This window comes from Oncorhynchus keta, unplaced genomic scaffold (genome assembly GCF_023373465.1).
Source record: "Oncorhynchus keta strain PuntledgeMale-10-30-2019 unplaced genomic scaffold, Oket_V2 Un_contig_5252_pilon_pilon, whole genome shotgun sequence".
In the NCBI taxonomy this organism is placed as follows: Eukaryota; Metazoa; Chordata; class Actinopteri; order Salmoniformes; family Salmonidae; genus Oncorhynchus; species Oncorhynchus keta.
This window is the reverse complement of record NW_026288196.1, coordinates 35,794-50,960: the sequence shown is the minus strand read 5'-3', so window position 1 is coordinate 50,960 and position 15,167 is coordinate 35,794. Positions and strand designations below refer to the sequence as shown.

General features: G+C 45.1%; 1 pseudogene; it reads left to right on the top strand.

Annotated features, from left to right (window-relative positions):
- LOC127925194 (protein tyrosine phosphatase domain-containing protein 1-like) overlaps positions 1–15,167 on the top strand; it is a 55,001-nt pseudogene that overhangs the window by 17,707 nt on the left and 22,127 nt on the right.

The following is a 15,167-nucleotide window of genomic DNA, read 5'->3' as shown; positions in this document are numbered from 1 at the left end:
GGCACACTCCAACACTCAGACATCATTTACAGATAGCCAGGGGCACACTCCAACACTCAGACATCATTTACAGATAGCCAGGGAACACTCCAACACTCAGACATCATTTACAGATAGCCAGGGCCCACTCCAACACTCAGACATCATTTACAGATAGCCAGGGGAACACTCCAACACTCAGACATCATTTACAGATAGCCAGGGGCACACTCCAACACTCAGACATCATTTACAGATAGCCAGGGGAACACTCCAACACTCAGACATCATTTACAGATAGCCAGGGGCACACTCCAACACTCAGACATCATTTACAGATAGCCAGGGCACACTCCAACACTCAGACATCATTTACAGATAGCCAGGGGCACACTCCAACACTCAGACATCATTTACAGATAGCCAGGGGACACTCCAACACTCAGACATCATTTACAGATAGCCAGGGGGCACTCCAACACTCAGACATCATTTACAGATAGCCAGGGGCACACTCCAACACTCAGACATCATTTACAGATAGCCAGGGGTACACTCCAACACTCAGACATAATTTACAGATAGCCAGGGCACACTCCAACACTCAAGATATCATTTACAGATAGCCAGGGGCACACTCAGACTCTCAGACACTCAGACATCATTTACAGATAGCCAGGGCTCACTCCAACACTCAGACATCATTTACAGATAGCCAGGGGCACACTCCAACACTCAGACATCATTTACAGATAGCCAGGGGCACACTCCAACACTCAGACATCATTTACAGATAGCCAGGGGCACACTCCAACACTCAGACATCATTTACAGATAGCCAGGGGCACACTCAGACATCATTTACAAAGAAGCATTAGTGTTTAGTGAGTCCTCCAGATCAGAGGCAGTAGGGATGACCAGGGATGTTCTCTGTTTAGTGAGTCCTCCAGATCAGAGGCAGTAGGGACGACCAGCGATGTTCTCTGTTTAGTGAGTCCTCCAGATCAGAGGCAGTAGGGATGACCAGGGATGTTCTCTGTTTAGTGAGTCCTCCAGATGTTCTCTGTGTAGAGGCAGTAGGGACGACCAGGGATGTTCTCTGTTTAGTGAGTCCTCCAGATCAGAGCCATTAAAACTTGTTTTTCAACCACTACGCAAATAGGGAAGTTGGAAGTTTACATACACTTAGTTTTGGCAATTCACTGTATCACAATTTTTTCCAACAATTGTTGGAGCCATTAAAACTTGTTTTGAGAACAAGTTCTCATTTGCACCACTACGCAAATGTCTTGTTAACAAACTATAGTTTTGGCAAGTCGGTCTACTTTGTGCCTGACACAAGTAATTTTTCCAATAGACAATTGTTTACTGATGTTTGAAGTTGGTGAGGGAGATAAAGTCTCAACAGATTTTTTCAGTCACAGGCAGCAGAGTTATAATTCACTGTATCACAATTCCAGTGGTGAACTGAGATAAGGCAGAAGCATGGACTTACCTGGATACACTAATTCACAGTGGTGGGTGGTATACTTTGCAAAACGGATTTAAACTGCATCCGTGACTTGGAAAATTCAGAAAATTATGTCATGCTTTAGAAGCTTCTGATAGGCTTTGAGTCAATTGGAGGTGTACCTGTGGATGCATTTCAAGGCCTACCTTCAAACTCAGTGCCTCTTTGCTTGACATCATGGGAAAATCCAAATAAATCAGCCTCCACAAGTCTGGTTAATCCTTGGGAGCAATTTCCAAATGCCTGAAGGTACCATGTTCATCTGTACAAACAATAGTATGCAAGTATAAACACCATGGGACCACGCAGCCGTCATACCGCTCAGGAAGGAGGCGTTCTGTCTCTTAGAGGTGAACATACTTTGGTGCAAAAGTGCAAATCAATCCCAGAACAACAGCAAAGGACCTTGTGAAGATGCTGGAGGAAACAGGTACAAAACTATCTATATCCACAGTAAAACGAGTCCTGTATCAACATAACCTGAAAGGCCACTCAACAAGGAAGAAGCCACTGCTCATAACCCGCCAAAAAAAGCCAGACTACGGTTTGCAACTGCACATTGGGACAAGCAATGCAGGTGGAGAGGCACGGTGGCTAGGAAAAACTCCCTAGAAAGGCCAAAACCTAGGAAAAAACCTAGAGGAACCAGGCTATGTGGGGTGGCCAGTCCTCTTCTGGCTGTGCCGGGTGGAGATTATAACAGAACATGGCCTAGATGTTCAAATGTTCATAAATGACCAGCCTGGTCAAATAGTAATAATCACAGTAGTTGTCGAGGGTGCAACAAGGCAGCACCTCAAGTGTAAATGTCAGTTGGCTTTTCATAGACGATCATTCAGAGTATCTCTACCGCTCCTGCTGTCTCTAGAGAGTTGAAAACAGCAGGTCTGGGACAGCTAGCACGTCCGGTGAACAGGTCAGGGTTCCGTAGCCGCAGGCAGAACAGTTGAAACTGGAGCAGCAGCACGGCCAGGTGAACTGGGGACAGCAAGGAGTCATCATGCCAGGTAGTCCTGAGGCATGGTCCTAGTGCTCAGGTCCTCTGAGAGAGAGAAGAGATAATTAGAGAAAACATACTTCAATTCACAGGACACCGAATAGGACAGGAGAATAGGACAGGAGAATAGGAGAATAGGACAGGAGAATAGGAGAATAGGACAGGAGAATAGGACAGGAGAATAGGAGAATAGGACAGGAGAATAGGACAGGAGAATAGGACAGGAGAGTACTCCAGATATAACAAACTGACCCTAGCCCCCCCGACACATAAACTACTGCAGCATAAATACTGGAGGCTGAGACAGGAGGGGGTCAGGAGACACTGTGGCCCCGTCCGATGATACCCCGGACAGGGCCAAACAGGCAGGATATAACCCCCAAGCACAGCCCCCACACCACTAGAGGGATATCTTCAACCACCAACTTACCATCCTGAGACAAGACAGGTATTGCCCACAAAGATCTCAACCCAAGGGGGAGGTGCCAACCCAGACAGGAAGATCACGTCAGTGACTCAACCCACTCAAGTGACGCACCCTCCTTATGACGGCATGGAAGAGCACCAGTAAGCCAGTGACTCAGCCCCTGTAATTGTAAAGAAATAAAAGCTGAAATTAAATAATTCTCTCTACTATTATTCTGACATTTCACATTCTTAAAATAAAGTGGTGATCCTAACTGACCTAAGACAGGAACTTCTTTACTAGGATTAAATGTCAGGAATTGTGAAAAACTGAGTTTACATGTATTTGGTAACCTTCCGACTTCAACTGTATATTGTTTGTGTATTCTGCATTGTATGTTGTCTGTATTTTTTATTCTCTGTGTTTTCTAAATTATACACTGCCTTTCAAAAGTTTAGGGTCACTCAGGAATGAAATACAGTGTAGACATTGTTAATGTTGTAAATGACTATTGTAGCTGGAAACGGCAGATTTTTTAAAATGGAATATCTACATAGGAGTACAGAGGCCCATTATCAGCAACCATCAGTCCTGTGTTCCAATGGCACGTTGTGTTAGCTAATCCAGGTGTATCATTTTTAAAAGTCTAATTGATCATTTAGAAAACCCTTTTTGTAATTATGTTAGCACAGCTGAAAACTTTTGTCCTGATTTCAGTCTATTCTTGTTCTGAGAAATGAAGGTTATTCCATGAGCAAAATAACACAGACACTGGACAGAGGAACTCTGCCTAGAAGGCCAGCATCCCGGAGTCGCCTCTTCACTGTTGACGTTGAGACTGGTGTTTTGCTGGTACCATTTAATGATGCTGCCAGTTGAGGACTTGTGAGGCGTCTGTTTCTCAAACTCAACACTCTAATGTACTTGTCCTCTTGCTCAGTTGTGCACCGGGCCTCCCACTCCTCTTTCTATTCTGGTTAGTGCCAGTTTGTGCTGTTCGCTGAAGGGAGTAGGACACAACCTTTGTATGAGATATTCCGTTTCTTGGCAATTTCTTGCATGGAATAGTAAAGAAACTTGAAGCTCTCAACCTGCTCCACTACAGCCCCGTCGACGAGAATGGGGTCGTGCTCTGTCCTCCTTTTCCTGTTTTCCACAATCATCTCCTTTGTCTTGATCATGTTGAGGGAGATGTTTTTGTCCTTGCCCCACAAGGTCAGGTCTCTGACCTCCCTATAGGCGGTCTCATCCTTGTCAGTGATCAGGCCTACCGCTGTTCTATATTATCTGTGTATTCTACATTTATATGTTTATTCTATATTCTCTGTATTCTATATTCTCTATGTTCTATATTCTCTGTGTTCTATATTCTCTGTGTTCTATATTCTCTGTGTTCTATATTCTCTGCATGTTCTATATTCTCTGTGTTCTATATTCTCTGCATGTTCTATATTCTCTGTGTTCTATATTCTCTGTGTTCTATATTCTCTGTGTTCTATATTCTCTGTGTTCTATATTCTCTGTGTTCTATATTCTCTGCATGTTCTATATTCTCTGTGTTCTATATTCTCTGTGTTCTATATTCTCTGCATGTTCTATATTCTCTGTGTTCTATATTCTCTGCATGTTCTATATTCTCTGTGTTCTATATTCTCTGCATGTTCTATATTCTCTGCATGTTCTATATTCTCTGTGTTCTATATTCTCTGCATGTTCTATATTCTCTGTGGTCTATATTCTCTGCATGTTCTATATTCTCTGTGTTCTATATTCTCTGCATGTTCTATATTCTCTGTGTTCTATATTCTCTGCATGTTCTATATTCTCTGTGTATTGTGTATTCTCTGTTCTATATTCTCTGTGTTCTATATTCTCTGTGTTCTATATTCTCTGCATGTTCTATATTCTCTGTGTTCTATATTCTCTGCATGTTCTATATTCTCTGTGTATTGTGTATTCTCTGTGTTCTATATTCTCTGTGTTCTATATTCTCTGTGTTCTATATTCTCTGCATGTTCTATATTCTCTGTGTTCTATATTCTCTGTGTTCTATATTCTCTGCATGTTCTATATTCTCTGTGTATTGTGTATTCTCTGTGTTCTATATTCTCTGTGTTCTATATTCTCTCCATGTTCTATATTCTCTGTGTTCTATATTCTCTGTGTGTTGTGTATTCTCTGTATTCTATATTCTCTGTTTCTATATTCTCTGCATGTTCTATATTCTCTGCTATATTCTCTGTTCTATATTCTCTGCATGTTCTATATTCTCTGTGTTCTATATTCTCTGTGTTCTATATTCTCTGCATGTTCTATATTCTCTGTGTATTGTGTATTCTCTGTGTTCTATATTCTCTGTGTTCTATATTCTCTCCATGTTCTATATTCTCTGTGTTCTATATTCTCTGTGTGTTGTGTATTCTCTGTATTCTATATTCTCTGTGTTCTATATTCTCTGTGTTCTATATTCTCTGTGTTCTATATTCGCTGTGTTCTATATTCTCTGCATGTTCTATATTCTCTGTGTTCTATATTCTCTGTGTTCTATATTCTCTGCATGTTCTATATTTTCTCTGTGTATTTTGTATTCTCTGTGTTCTATATTCTCTGTGTTCTATATTCTCTGCATGTTCTATATTCTCTGTGTTCTATATTCTCTGTGTTCTATATTCTCTGCATGTTCTATATTCTCTGTGTTCTATATTCTCTGTGTTCTATATTCTCTGCATGTTCTATATTCTCTGTATATTGTGAATTCTCTGTTCTATATTCTCTGTGTTCTATATTCTCTCCATGTTCTATATTCTCTGTGTTCTATATTCTCTGTGTGTTGTGTATTCTCTGTATTCTATATTCTCTATGTGTTGTGTATTCTCTGTGTTCTATATTCTCTGTGTTCTATATTCTCTGTGTTCTATATTCTCTGCATGTTCTATATTCTCTGCATGTTCTATATTCTCTGTGTTCTATATTCTCTGTGTTCTATATTCTCTGCATGTTCTATATTTTCTCTGTGTATTTTGTATTCTCTGTGTTCTATATTCTCTGTGTTCTATATTCTCTGTGTTCTATATTCTCTGCATATTTCTATATTCTCTGCATGTTCTATATTCTCTGTGTGTTGTGTATTCTCTGTGTTCTATATTCTCTGTGTGTTGTGTATTCTCTATATTCTATATTCTCTGTGTGTTGTGTATTCTCTGGGTATCCTATATATTCTGTTTTTTCCTGTAAGTCCTGTACTTTCCTGCTCCTCCCATGTCTGGGGCAGCCAGCTGGGTGGTGTCTATTGTAAACAGATATCTGATCAATAAGTAAACACAAAGTAATCAGTACACGCTTCTCACCCTTTTCCCTCTCCTCCACTGCCACACATGGCCAGTAACTAACGCCCAACAGCTTGGCTGGTAGTATCATTCATCCACTTGTTTTCGGGCTGCTCTGTTCAAATAATTCATATTACATGTACTGCATGTGATTCATTAACAGTGTGTGAACTGTTCTGATGTGTAATCACCATGTAATTCTGCTCTCTCTCTCTCTCTCTCTCTCTGTGTCTCTCTCTCTCTCTCTGTCTCTCTCTCTCTCTCTCTCTCTCTCTCTCTCTCTCTCTCTCTCTCTCTCTCTCTCTCTCTCTCTCTCTCTGTGTCTCTCTCTCTCTCTGTGTCTCTCTGTGTCTCTCTCTCTCTCTCTCTCTCTCTCTGTGTCTCTCTCTCTCTCTCTCTCTCTCTCTCGTCTCTGTCTGTCTCTTTCTCTGCAGGATAACTGACAACTTGCTGGCGATGGCAAGGCCTTCTACTGAAATCCTCGAGAAATACAATATCATAGAACAGTTTACAAGGTATTTGGTATTTGGTGTTTTAGAAGACAAAACACTAGCTGTCAATAGTTATTAGCACCACCAATAGGCCTACACACCTGAGACCTCTAGCTGTAACTAGCTATTAGCACCACCCAGGGAGACCACTAGCCATGAGGCACCACCAGGAGACCACTAGCTGTAACTAGCTATTAGCACCACCAGGAGACCACTAGCTATGAGCACCACCAGGAGACCACTGGCTGTAACTGGCTATTAGCACCAACAGGGCTAGTGGTCTCCTGGTGGTGCTAACTAATAACTAGTGGTCTCCTGGTGGTGCTAATAGCTAGTGACAGTGACAGCTAGTGGTCTCCTGGTGTGCTAATAGCTGGTGGTGCTAATAGCTAGTGACAGCTAGTGGTCTCTGGTGGTGCTAATAGCTAGTGACAGCTAGTGGTCTCCTGGTGGTGCTAATAGCTAGTGACAGCTAGTGGTGCTGGTGGTAGCTAGTGACAGCTAGTGGTCTCCTGGTGGTGCTAATAGCTAGTGACAGTTAGTGGTCTCCTGATGGTGCTAATAGCTAGTGACAGCTAGTGGTCTCCTGGTGGTGCTAATAGCTAGTGACAGCTAGTGGTCTCCTGGTGGTGCTAATAGCTCAGTGACAGCTAGTGGTCTCTGATGGTGCTAATAGCTAGTGACAGCTAGTGGTCTCCTGGTGGTGCTAATAGCTAGTGACAGCTAGTGGTCTCCTGGTGGTGCTAATAGCTCGTGACAGCTAGTGGTCTCCTGGTGGTGCTAATAGCCAGTGACAGCTAGTGTTCTCCTGGTGGTGCTAATAGCTAGTGGTCTCCTGGTGGTGCTAATAGCTAGTGGTCTCCTGGTGGTGCCAGCTAGTGGTCTCATGGTGGTGCTAATAGCTAGTGACAGCTAGTGGTCTCCTGGTGGTGCTAATAGCTAGTGGTCTCCTGGTGGTGCTAATAGCTAGTGGTCTCCTGGTGGTGCTAATAGCTAGTGGTCTCCTGGTGGTGCTAATAGCTCAGTGGTCTCCTGGTGGTGCTAATAGCTAGTGGTCTCCTGGTGGTGCTAATAGCTAGTGACATCTAGTTCTCCTGTTGTTTTCAGGTGTGATGTATAGGCCTATTGGTGGTGTTGATAACTGGCAACATGTTCCCTCCAGGTGTGGCCTTCGTGCGGTGATCAACCTGCAGCGTCGGGAACACGCCAGCTGTGGTAACCCTCTGGAACATGACTCTGGATTCACCTACAGACCTGAGGTGTTCATGGAGGCTGGCAGTGAGTATCTCTGCCTCTGGATCAATTCAATTCCAAGGGCTTTCTTTCTTGGCATGGGAAACATATGTTTACATAGGCAAAGCAAGTGAAATAGATACTACATTGAAATAAACAATAAAAAATGAACAGTAAACATTCCATTCCATATGTCTGCTTTGGAAAGTATTCAGACCCTTGACTTTTTCCACATTTTGTTAGATTACAGCCTTATTCTAAAATGGATTAAATCGACACACAATACCCCGCGATGACAAACCAAAAACAGGTTTTTAGACATTTTTGCTAATTTATATAGAAAAAACTGAAATACCACATTTACATAAGTATTCAGACCCTCTACTCAGTACTTTGTTGAAGCACCTTTGGCAGCGATTACAGCCTCAACTCTTCTTGGTTATGAAGCTGCAAGCTTGGCACACCTGTATTTGGGGAGTTTTATCACATTCTTCTCTGCAGATCCTCTCGGGTTGGTTGGGGAGCGTTGCTGCAAGGTTATTTTCAGAGTCTCTCCAGAGATGTTTGATCGGGTTCAAGTCAGCTCTGGCTGGGCCACTCAAAGACGTTGAGACTTGTCCCGGGAGTCACTCCTGCGTTGTCTTGGCTGTGTGCTTAGGGTTGTTGTCCTGTTGGAAGGTGAACCTTCACCCCAGTCTGAGGTCCTGAGGCTCTGGAGCAGGTTTTCATCAAGGATCTCTCTGTACTTTGCTCTGTTCATGGTGCCAGGTTTCCTCCAGACGTGACGCTTGACATTCAGGACAAAAGAGTTCAATCTTGGTTTCATTAGACCAGAGAATCATGTTTCTCATGGTCTGAGAGTCCTTTTGTAAACTCAAGCGGGCTGTCATGTGCCTTTTACTGAGGAGTGACTTCCCGTCTGGCCACTCTACCATAAAGACCTGATTGGTGGAGTGCTGCAGAGATGTCTGTCCTTCTGGAAGGTTCTCCCATCTCCACAGAGGAACTCTGTCAGAGTGACCATCAGGTTCTTGGTCACCTCCTGACCAAGGCCCTTCTCCCCTGATAGCTCAGGTTGGCCGGGCGGCCAGCTCTGGAAGAGTCTTGGTGGTTCCAAACTTCTTCCATTTAAGAATGATGGAGGCCACTGTGTTCTTGGGGACCTTCAATGCTGCATACATTTTTTGGTACCCTTCCCTAGATCTGTGCCTCGACACAATCCTGTCTCGGAGCTCTACGGACAATTCCTTCAACCTCATGGCTTGGTTTTGCTCTGACATTCACTGTCAACTGTTGGACCTTATATAGACAGGTGTGTGCCTTTCAAAATCATGTCCAATCAATTGAATTTACCACAGGTGGACTCCAATCAAGTTGTAGAAACATCTCAAGGATGATCAATGGAAACAGGATGCACCTGAACTCAATTTTGAGTCTCATAGCAAAGGGTCTGAATACTTATGGAAATCAGGTATTTCTGGGTTTTTTTGTACAAATTTCTAAAAAGCCTGTTTTTTGCTTTGTTCTTATGGGGTGTTGTGTGTAGATTGATTAGAGTTAACTGCACCTCAGACTGCAGCCCAAATAAATGATTAACGGAGTCTGTGGTACATGCGATTCTTCAGGTTGAATCAGGCCTTTGACATTCGGAACAGTAACACATCACCGCTCTTGCTGCTGGTGATTCTCTGATCCACCTCTACACAGACGACACCATTCTGTATACTCCTGGACCTTCTTTGTTACAATATCTCTGATCCACCTCTACACAGACGACACCATTCTGTATACTCCTGGACCTTCTTTGTTACAATGTCTCTGATCCACCTCTACACAGACGACACCATTCTGTATACTCCTGGACCTTCTTTGTTACAATATATCTGATCCACCTCTACACAGACGACACCATTCTGTATACTCCTGGACCTTCTTTGTTACAATATCTCTGATCCACCTCTACACAGACGACACCATTCTGTATACTCCTGGACCTTCTTTGTTACAATGTCTCTGATCCACCTCTATTGACGACACCATTCTGTACACTCCTGGACCTTCTTTGTTACAATGTATCTGATCACCTTACACAGACGACACCATTCTGTACACTCCTGGACCTTCTTTGTAACAATGTACAACACACATCATTGGGGAGATTGTAGTTCATGTTTCTACTGCGTCTCAATATGGCACCCTATTCTCTATATAGTGCACGCTTTGGTCAGTAGTTTCATTATATAGGGAATAGTGTGTCTTTTGGGATGATCAGTGAGATACACCTGCTGGTATAGGGAGGGGTCTGAGAGTATATAGGGAATAGTGTGTCTTTTGGGATGATCAGTGAGATACACCTGCTGGTATAGGGAGGGGTCTGAGAGTATATAGGGAATAGTGTGTCTTTTGGGAGGCCCGTCATGTTCAGTCTGTGAGAAGGCCTTTTTTATTTCCTCTGTTTGCAGTTTATTTCTATAACTTTGGCTGGAAGGACTACGGCGTGGCGTCCCTGACCACTATACTGGACATGGTCAAGGTGATGTCGTTCGCCATCCAGGAGGGAAAGATGGCCGTGCACTGTCACGCCGGTCTAGGGAGGACAGGTACATCAAATCTACCCAATCATAGCATCACTCAACCTATAAAGTCACATGGCTGATTTGATGTATGTTATAATGGACTGGGGAGGACAGGGTACATTATAATGGGATGGGAGGGACAGGGTGTTATAATGGACTGGGGAGGACAGGGTATGTTATAATGGACTGGGGAGGACAGGGGGACTGGGGAGGACAGGGACGTTATAATGGACTGGGGAGGACAGGGTACGTTATAATGGACTGGGGAGGACAGGGTATGAGGACTGGGGAGGACAGGGTACATTATAATGGGATGGGGAGGACAGGGTACGTTATAATGGGATGGGGAGGACAGGTCGTTATAATGGACTGGGGAGGACGTTATAATGGACTGGGAGGACAGGGCAGTTATAATGGGATCTTATAATGGAAAAGGGGAGGACAGGGTATGTTATAATGGACTGGGAGGACAGGGTATGAGGATACACCTGCTGGGGAGGACAGGCACATTATAATGGGATGGGGAGGACTGGGATGGGGACATTATAATGGGATGGGGAGGACAGGGTACATTATAATGGGATGGGAGGACAGGGTACATTATAATGGGGACTGGGGAGGAAGGGTACATTATAATGGGACTGGGGAGGACAGGGTACATTATAATGGGATGGGGGGAGGACAGGGTTTATTTGGGACTGGGGAGGACAGGGTACGTTATAATGGACTGGGGAAGGACAGGGTACGTTATAATGGACTGGGGAGGACAGGGTACGTTATAATGGACTGGGGATGGGCACAAATGGACTGGGGATGTCAGGGTCGCCATAATGGACTGGGGAGGACAGGGTACGAAATGGGACTACGTGGGAGGACAGGGATAGGGAGGACGTGGACTGGGGAGGACAGGTACATTTATAATGGGATGGGGAGGACAGGGTACATTATAATGGGACATCTACATTATAATATAGGATGGGACAGGACGGGTACATTATAACACTGGGGAGGACAGGCTATTTATAAGGGATGGGGGAGGACAGGCTGATAATGGGAGGACAGGTACATTATAATGGCCTGGGGAGGACAGGGTATGGTTATAATGGACTGGGGAGGACAGGGTTACGTTATAATGGACTGGGGTAGGACAGGGTACATTATAATGGGATGGGGAGGACAGGGTACGTTATAATGGACTGGGGAGTGACAGGGTACATTATAATGGACTGGGGGAGGGGACAGGGTACATTATAATGGACTGGGGAGGACAGGGTACATTATAATGGGATGGGGAGGACAGGGTACGTTATAATGGACTGGGGAGGACAGGGTACATTATAATGGGATGGGGAGGACAGGGGAAGGAGACGGGGTACATTATAATGTTATAATGGACTGGGGAGGACAGGGTACATTATAATGGGATGGGGAGGACAGGGTACGTTATAATGGACTGGGGAGGACAGGGGATGGGACATTATAATGGGATGGGGAGGACAGGGTACGTTATAATGGACTGGGGAGGACAGGGTACATTATAATGGGATGGGGAGGACAGGGGTATGTTATGATGCGTTATAATGGACAGGGTACATTTATAATGGGATGGGGAGGACAGGGTACGTTATAATGGACTGGGGAGGACAGGGTACATTATAATGGGATGGGGAGGACAGGGTACGTTATAATGGACTGGGGAGGACAGGGTACATTATAATGGGCTGGGGAGGACAGGGCATTATAATGGGCTGGGGAGGACAGGGTATGTTATAATGGGCTGGGAGGGGACAGGTAAAGGACCATTATAAATGGACTGTGGAGAGGGACAGGTTCGTTATGATGCCATGGGGAGGGCAGGTACATTACAGTGGGCTGGGGAGGACAGGTACTGACAGGTACAGGACAGGTACATTATAATGGGCTGGGGAGAACAGGCACGTTATAATGGACTGGGAGAACAGGTACGTTATAATGGACTGGGGAGAACAGGTACGTTATAATGGACTGGGGAGGACAGGGTATGTTATAATGGACTGGGGAGGACAGGGTACGTTATAATGGACTGGGGGGAGGACAGGGCACATTATAATGGACTGGGGAGGACAGGGTACGTTATAATGGGCTGGGGAGGACAGGGTACATTATAATGGGATGGGGAGGACAGGGTAAATTATAATGGACTGGGGAGGACAGGGTACATTATAATGGACTGGGGAAGACAGGGGCTATGTTATAATGGGACGGGGAGGACAGGGTACATTATAATGGGATGGGTGGGCTGGGGAGGACAGGCACATTATAATGGGATGGGGAGGACAGGCACATTATAAACGGGATGGGGAGGACAGGGTACATTATAATGGGATGGGGAGGACAGGGTTACATTATAATGGGAGGACAGGGTGGGGGGAGGACAGGGTACATTATAATGGGATGGGGAGGACAGGGTACGTTATAATGGGACTGGGGAGGAGGTACATTATAATGGGCTGGGACATTATAATGGGCTGGGGAGGACAGGTACATTATAATGGACTACATTATAATGGGGGAGGACAGGGCACATTATAATGGGATGGGGAGGACAGGTACATTATAATGGACTGGGGAGGACAGGGCATAATTATAATGGATGGGGAGGACAGGTACATTATAATGGGATGGGAGGACAGGCACAGGGATGGGGACGTTATAATGGACTGGGGAGGACAGGGTACATTATAATGGGATGGGGAGGGACAGGGTAAATTATAATGGACTGGGGAGGACAGGTACATTATAATGGGATGGGGAGGACAGGGTACATTATAATGGACTGGGGAGGACAGGGTACATTATAATGGGATGGGCTGAGGACAGGTATGTTATAATGGGGCTGGGGGACAGGTACAGGGTACATTATAATGGGATGGGGAGGACAGGTAGGACAGGTACATTATAATGGGCTGGGGAGGACAGGTACATTATAGGTGGGATGGGATGGGGAGGACAGGGTACGATTATAATGGACTGGGGAGGGCACATTATAATGGGCTGGGGAGGACAGGGCACGTTATAATGGGCTGGGAGGATGGTGGGGATGTTATAATGGACTGGGGAGGACAGGTACATTATAATGGGCTGGGGAGACAGGTACATTATAATGGGCTGGTTTGGAATAGACAGGTAAAGGACCATTATGTTATAATGGACTGTGGAGGACAGGGACAGGTATGTTATGATGCCATGGGGAGGGCAGGTACATTACAGTGGGATGGGGAGGACAGGTACTGATGGTACAGGCACATTATAATGGGATCAGAACAGGTACATTATAATGGACTGGGGGAGAACAGGGATATGTTATAATGGGCTGGGGAGGACAGGTACATTATAATGGGACTGGGGAGGACAGGGTGATGTTATAATGGACTGGGGAGGACAGGTACAGGGTACATTATAATGGGCTGGGAGGACAGGGTACATTATAATGGGCTGGGGAGGACAGGTACATTATAATGGGACAGGGAGGACAGGGTACATTATAATGGGATGGGGAGGACAGGGTACATTATAATGGACTGGGGAGGACAGGCACATTATAATGGGATATAGGACAGGGACAGAATACATTATAATGGGATGGGAGGACAGGGCACGTTATAATGGGCTGGGCTGGGGAGGACAGGGTACATTATAATGGACTGGGAGGACAGGTACGTTATAATGGGATGGGGAGGACAGGGTACATTATAATGGGATGGGGAGGACAGGCACATTATAATGGGATGGGGAGGACAGGGCACATTATAATGGGATGGGGGGAGGACAGGTACATTATAATGGGCTGGGGGGAGACAGGTATGACAGGGTACATTATAATGGGCTGGGGAGGACAGGGGACAGGTACATTATAATGGGATGGGGACAGGTACAGGGCTGGGACAGGTACATTATAATGGGCTGGGGAGGACAGGTACATGACAGGTACATTATAATGGGATGGGGAGGACAGGGCTACATTATAATGGGATGGGGAGGACAGGTACATTATAATGGACTGGGGAGGGACAGGTACATTATAATGGGATGGGGAGGATGGGGAGAGACATACATTATAATGGGTACATTATAATGGGATGGGGAGGACAGGTATAATGTTAATAATGGGCTGGGAGGACAGGTACATTATAATGGCTGGGAGGACGGGTACATTATAATGGGCTGGGGGACAGGTGCGTTACATTATAATGGGATGGGGAGGAGGTACAGGACAGGTACATTATAATGGGATGGGGAGGACAGGTACATTATAATGGGCTGGGGAGGACAGGTACATTATAATGGGATGGGGAGGACAGGTACGTTATGATGCGTGGGATTATAATGGGATGGGGAGGACAGGTACATTATAATGGGATGGGGAGGACAGGTACATTATGGGGGACAATGGACTGGGGAGGACAGGTACATGACAGGTACATTATAATGGGCTGGGAGGACAGGTACAGGACAGGTACATTATAATGGGATGGGGAGGACAGGTACATTATAATGGGCTGGGGAGGACAGGCACATTATAATGGGCTGGGGAGGACAGGTACATTATAATGGGATGGGGAGGACAGGTACATTATAATGGATGGGGAGGACAGGTACATTATAATGGG